The sequence below is a fragment of the Arachis hypogaea genome, chromosome 20 (genome assembly GCF_003086295.3).
Source record: "Arachis hypogaea cultivar Tifrunner chromosome 20, arahy.Tifrunner.gnm2.J5K5, whole genome shotgun sequence".
Classification (NCBI taxonomy): domain Eukaryota; kingdom Viridiplantae; phylum Streptophyta; class Magnoliopsida; order Fabales; family Fabaceae; genus Arachis; species Arachis hypogaea.
The window spans coordinates 37,677,511-37,684,693 of NC_092055.1; positions in this window are offsets into that span (position 1 = coordinate 37,677,511).

The following is a 7,183-nucleotide window of genomic DNA, read 5'->3' on the forward strand; positions in this document are numbered from 1 at the left end:
TGATAAGTGCAGCACGTGGCGCTCTGTCACGCATACGCGTCGGCCACGCGTACGCATCGCTGGACTTCTGCACTTGTCACACGTACGCGTCAGTCACACGTACGCTGATGAGGGAAAAATGTTTCCACACAAACTCACTGGCAAGTGTACCGGGTCGCATCAAGTAGTAATAACTCACAAGAGTGAGGTCGATCCCACAAGGATTGATGGATCAAGCAATTTTAGTGAGTAATCAGTCTAGTTAAGCTAATAGTGTTGAATTGCATGAAATTGAAGCATCAGAAAGTAAATTGCAGGGAATTTAAATTGCAGAAAGTAAAGTGACTGAATCTTAAAGAGAAAGAAACGTAAATTGCATCAAATGTAAAGGGAATTGGGTGCTGAAAATTAAAGAGGCAGTAAATCAAAAACTCAGGACAAATGCAGGAATTGTAAATTGCATGAAAAGTAAATTTAGATCACAGCGAGCTCAAATGTAAAGTTGCAGAATGTAGATTTGCAGAAAGGTAAATCAAGCTCAATGGAAACAGAAATATGAAATTGCAGAAGAACAGAATTGTAGGAAGATGTGAATTACATAAACTAAATTGAATTCAATACTGAAATATGACAATTGCGGAAAAGGAAAAGAAAGCTAAGCTCTCTACCAGAGCTTTCTACCCTACTCCTACTCCTACTTCTCTCTATTAGATCCAACCTATCCTTTTTTTATTGAAATGAATTTGATGCCTTTATATAGGCTTTACAAAATAAAAATGAAATTGAAATTGAAAACAAATTACAATTCAAATGAAATTCCTAATCTAGCTTTTTCTTGTGCCTTTGAGTCATGTCAATGGGCTTTGCTTGCTTTGGGGCTTCAATGAAATGGGTTGATTTGGATTTAGCCTTGAATAAGTGGGTCAGGGTTGGCTTGGTTCTCCTTCCAGTGGAGCGCTCCGTGACCAAGATGAACGCTACGTTCATTCCCTTTGGTGCACCAATTTGGTGCATGCCTTTCTTGGTTGGCGCTCGCTTTTTGAACGCTACGCTCCTTGAGTGAGCGCTCCTTTGGTGTGCATTTGGTGCTTCCTTGGTTAGGATTCACAAAAACGTTAACAAAGTGAACGTGGCGCTCTCTTACTTTATTTTTATGCCAAGCTTCCCTTTTAATTAACGTTCCCATGCTTCAACATAGTGCTCTCTTTAATGAACGCTTGATGTATTGCATGCTTTCATTATATTACTTAATAATGCCAATTAACGTAGAGCTTAATTTGTTCATTGCCAATTGGGCATTACTAATTAAGGTTTCATGCATGCTCTCATTGGCTACCAATTATTTTAACGTAGCATTCATTCATTGGCATTAATAATTAAATGCATGCATGCTTTAGTTATTAATTCATGATAATGCATGCATAAGGCATTAATGCATATGTTTCATGCCACAGCTTCATGAGGAGTTGTTTGATATATCCATAAGACTTGAGGAAGCTCATCTATCCATGCTCCCTTTGCATCTTATAGTTGGCATTTTAACCTAGACAATATGACTTTATTTGCAGCTTCAACTTGTCCATTGGCCTGAGGGTGTTCTACCGATGTAAATTGGTGCTTAATCTTGAGTCTAGCCACCATGTTCTTAAAGATTGAGTCGGTGAACTGAGTTTCATTGTCCGTGGTGATGGAATGTAGAACTCCAAACTGGGTGACAATGTTCTTATAAAGAAATTTTTGACTTCTCTAGGCTATGATGGTTGCCAAAGGTTCTGCCTTGATCCACTTAGTAAAATAATTAATACCCACCATGGGGTACTTTACTTGTCCAGGAGCTTGTGGAAATGGATTAAGAAGATCGAGGCCCTATTTTGCGAATGGCCAAGGTGAGGTGATGCTGATAAGCTCCTCTGGAGGTGTTACATGGAAGTTGGCATACTTCTGACAAGGCAGACACTTTTTAACAAAGTCGGTTGCCTCCCTTTGCAAGGTCGGACAAAAGAAGCCGGCTCGGATCACTTTCTAGGCTAGTGATCGTGCCCCTAAGTGATTTCTAAATATGCCACTATGAACTTATTTTAAGACCTCCTTGGTCTGGGAGGTCAAGATATACATCAATAAAGGTGTGGATACTCCTCTTCTATAGAGTGCATTGTGGATTAGTGTATAGTTTTATGCTTCTTTTATGAGCCTCCTTGCTTCCTTTTCATCTTCAGAAAGGATATCGAATTTAAGGTATTTGACTATGGGAGTCATCCATCCTAGGATTTGGGTGGATATGGTCATTGTATCCAACTTGCCATCTTTCTTTAATACTGATTGCGCGTGAAGAGTTTCCTGGATCATGCTTCTATTGTTGCCCCCTGGCTTGGTGCTAGCTAATTTAAAGAGGGCATCAGCTCAGACATTGGATTCTCAGGCTATATGTCGGAACTCTCTTTCCAAAATTGTACTAATTATTCTTGTGCCTTGATGAGCGGATAATTTATACGCTTTTTGGCATTGTTTTTAGGTAGTTTTTGGTATGTTTTAGTTACTTTTTATTATATTTTTATTAGTTTTTATGCAAAAATACATTTCTGAACTTTACTATGAGTTTGTGTGTTTTTCTGTAATTTCAGATATTTTCTGGCTAAAATTGAGGGACCTGAGCAAAAATCTGATTCAGAGGCTGAGAAAGGACTACAAATGCTGTTGGATTCTGACCTCCCTGCACTCAAACGCGTTTTTCTGGAGCTACAGAAGTCCAATTGGCGTATTCTCAATTGGACTGGAAAGCTAACATCTTGGGATTTCTAGTAATATATAATAGTTTATACTTTGCCCGAGATTTGATGGCCCAAACTGGCGTTCAACGCCAGCCAGAGACCCTTTTCTGGCGTAAAACGCCGGAACTGGCACCATAACTGGAGTTAAATGCCCAAACTGGCATCTAAGCTGGTGTTTAGCTCTAGAAAAGGCCTATGCACATGTAAAGCTCAATGCTCAGCCCAAGCGCACACCAAGTGGGCCCCAGAAGTGGATTTCTGCACTTAGTTACTCAATTTCTGTAATCCTTAGTAACTAGTTTAGTATAAATACTAGTCTTTCCTATTGTACTCGGAGATAATCTTATGCCATTTTTAACATTTGGGAGGCTGGCCATTCGGCCATGCCTAGACCTTTTTCTCTTATGTATTTTCCAACGGTGGAGTTTCTACACCTCATAAATTAAGGTGCGGAGCTTTGCTGTTCTTCATGAATTAATGCAAGTACTATTGTTTCTCTTTCAATTCACGCTTACTTCTTCTCCAAGATATACTCTCGTACTTAATTCAGTTAAGTCAGAATGAAGGGGTGACCCATGACAATCACTGATGAGCGGATAATTTATACCCTTTTTGGCATTGTTTTTAGGTAGTTTTTAATATGTTTTAATTATTTTTTATTATATTTTTATTAGTTTTATGCAAAAATCACATTTCTGGACTTCACTATGAGTTTGTGTGTTTTTCTGTAATTTCAGGAATTTTCTGGCTGAAATTGTGGGACCTGAGCAAAAATCTGATTCAGAGGCTGAGAATAGACTGCAGATGCTGTTGGATTCTGACCCTCCTACACTCGAAGTGGATTTTCTGGAGCTTCAGAAGCCCAATTGGCACGCTCTCAATTTTGTTGGAAAGTAGACATCTTGTGCTTTCCAGCATTATATAATAGTCCATACTTTGCCCGAGATTTGATGGCCCAAACTGGCGTTAAACGCTAGCCAGAGACCCTTTTCTGGCGTAAAACGCCAGAACTGGCACCAGAACTGGAGTTAAACGCCCAAATTGGCATCCAAGCTGGCATTTAACTCTAGAAAAGTCCTATGCACGTGTAAAGCTCAATGCTCAGTCCAAGCACACACCAAGTGGGCCCCGAAAGTGGATCTCTGCACTATCTGCACTTAGTTACTTATTTTCTGTAATCCTTAGTAACTAGTTTAGTATAAATAGCACTTTTTACTATTGTAATACGACCTCTTTTCACTTTTATGTTACATTTGGAGAGTTTGGCCATTCGGCCATGCCTAGACCTTTTTCTCTTATGTATTTTCTACGGTGGAGTTTCTACACCTCATAGATAAAGGTGCGGAGCTCTGCTGTTCTTCATGAATTAATGCAAGTACTGTTGTTTCTCTTTCAATTCACACTTACTTCTTCTCCAAGATATACTCTCGTACTTAATTCAGTTAAGTCAGAATGAAGGGGTGACCCGTGACAATCACCCACTATCTTCGTTACTCGCTTAGCGAAGATCCGCGTGCCTGACAACCACAAGCGGTCTACATGATGTTCAACGTAGTCATTGGACGACAGCTGGAATATAGTCTCTTGGGTCTCTAATCCACAGACCGAGTCCATGAGGTTAGAACCTTCATGGTATAGGCTAGAACCAATTGCCAGCATTCCTGAGATCCGGAAAGTCTGAACCTTGTCTGTGGTATTTCGAGTAAGATCTGGGAAGGGATGACTGTGACAAGTTTCAAACTCGTGAATGTTGGGCGTAGTGACAGTGTGCAAAAAGATAGAGAGATCCTATTCTGACGCTAGTGAGAACCGACAGATGATTAGTCATGCGGTAGCTTTACCTGGTATTTTTAATCCAAAACGAGAAATCTGACAGTTGATTAGCCGTGCAGAAACCGTACCTGGTATTTTTCATCCTAGAGGATCATACAACTTGCCATGGAAGGGAGCACGCATGATTGGATGAAGACAGTAGGAAAATAGAGGTTCAGAAGTAACAAAGCATCTCCAAACGCTTATCTGAAATTCCCACCAATGAATTACATAAGTATCTTTATTTTAATTTATGCTCTACTTATCTTTTAAATATCAACACCTCATAACCATTTGAATCCGCCTTACTAAGATTTACAAGATGACAATAGCTTGCTTCAAGCCGACAATCTCCGTGGGATCAACCCTTACTCACGTAAGGTATTACTTGGACGACCCAGTGCATTTGTTGGTTAGTTGTGCGGAGTTGTGAAAAGTGTGATCATAATTTCATGCACCAAGTTTTTGGCGTCGTTGCCGGGGATGGTTCGAGTTTGAACAACTGACGGTTCATCTTGTTGCTTAGATTGGGTAATTTTATTTTATGTTTAAACTTTTTATTTTTATTTTCGAAAAAAATACAAAAAAATTAATAATTCATAAAACCAAAAAAAATTTTTTTGTGTTTCTTGTTTGAGTCTAGTGTCAAATTTTAAATTTGGTGTCAACTGCATGTTTTTAATTTTTCTTAGATTTTTGAAAATTCATGCATTGTGTTCTTCTTTGATCTTCAAGTTGTTCTTGATGATTTTCCTTGTTTGATCTTTAATTTTTCTTGTTTTGTATTTTTTGTTGTTTTTCATATGCATTTTCGAATTCACAGTGTCTAAACATTAAAAATTTCTAAGTTTGGTGTCTTGCATGTATTTCTTTTCTTAAAAATTTTCAAAAATATGTTCTTGATGTTCATCATGATCTTCAAAGTGTTCTTGGTATTCATCTTGACATTCAAAGTGTTCTTGCATGCATTATTTGTTTTGATCTTAAATTCTTATGTTTTGTGTTATTTTGTTGTTTTTCTCTTTCTTCATTAATTCAAAAAAATCAAAAATAATATCTTTTTCTTATTTTACTCATAAATTTCAAAATTTTGGGTTGACTTAGTAAAAAATTTTTAAAATTTAATTGTTTCTTGTTAGTCAAGTCAAAATTTCAATTTAAAACTTTTATCTTTTCAAATCTTTTTTTAAAAATCAAATCTTTTTCATTTTTCTTGTTAATATTTTTGAATTTCTTAAATAAATTTTCAAAATTTTTTTCTTATTTTTTATTTCATATTTTCAAAAACTTTACTAATAATTAATGTTTTGATTAAAAAATTTCAAGTTTGTTACTTTCTTGTTAAGAAAGGTTCAACCTTTAAATTCTAAAATCATATCTTTTAGTTTATTGTTAGTCAAGTCATCAAATTTAATTTTAAAAATCAAATCTTTTTAAATTTCTTTTTTAAATCTTTTTCAAAATAAATTTCAATCATATCTTTTTCAAAATCTAATTTCAAAACCTTCTTCTAACTTCTTATCTTTTCAAAAATTTGACTTTCAAACCTTTTCAACTAATTACTTGATTTGTTTGTTTAAATTTTAAAAAGTTTACTATTTCTTATCTTTTTCAAAACCACCTAACTACTTTTCTCTCTCATTAATTTCAAAAATTAACTAACAAATTTTTCAAAAATCTTTTTAATTAATTAATTTATTTAGTTTTCAATTTGCTTTTATTTCCTTTCTTAAATTACGAATTCTAACTTATAATTAAAATAAAAACAAAAATATTTTTCTTTTCTTTTAATTAATATTCGAATGCTCTCTCTCTCTTCTCTTTCTATTTATTTATTCACTAACACTTCTCTTCTATTCATCTAATAATTCAAACCCTTTCTTCCTCTTTCTGTATTCGAATTCTTCTTATTCTCTCTCTACCTCATTCTTCTATTCTTCTCTTCTTCTGACACATTAAGGAATCTCTATACTGTGACATAGAGGATTCCACTATTCTCTTTGTACTCTTCTTTTTCATATAAGCAGGAACAAGGATAAAGACATTCTTGTTGAAGCTGATCCTAAACCTGAAAGGACTCTGAAGAGGAAGCTAAGAGAAGCTAAATCACAACACTCCGGAGAGGACCTTACAGAAAATTTTTGAAAAAGAAGTAGACATGACAGCCGAACCCAACAACAATAGTGGAGATGCAAGGAAGATGCTTGGTGACTTTACTGCACCAACTTCCGACTTCTATGGAAGAAGCATCTCAATTCCTGCAATTGAAGCAAACAACTTTGAGATTAAGCCTCAATTAGTTTCTCTAATGCAGCAGAATTGAAAATTTCATGGACTTCCATTGGAAGATCCTCATCAGTTCTTAGCTGAATTCTTGCAAATCTGTGACACTGTTAAGACCAATGGGGTTAATCCCGAGGTCTACAGACTTATGCTTTCCCCTTTGATGTAAGAGACAGAGCTAGGATATGGTTGGACTCACAACCTAAGGAAAGCCTGAACTCTTGGGAAAAGTTGGTCAATGCTTTCTTAGCCAAATTCTTTCCACCTCAAAAGATGAGCAAGCTTAGAGTGGAAGCCCAAACCTTCAGACAAAAGGAAGGTGAATCCCTCTATGAAGCTTG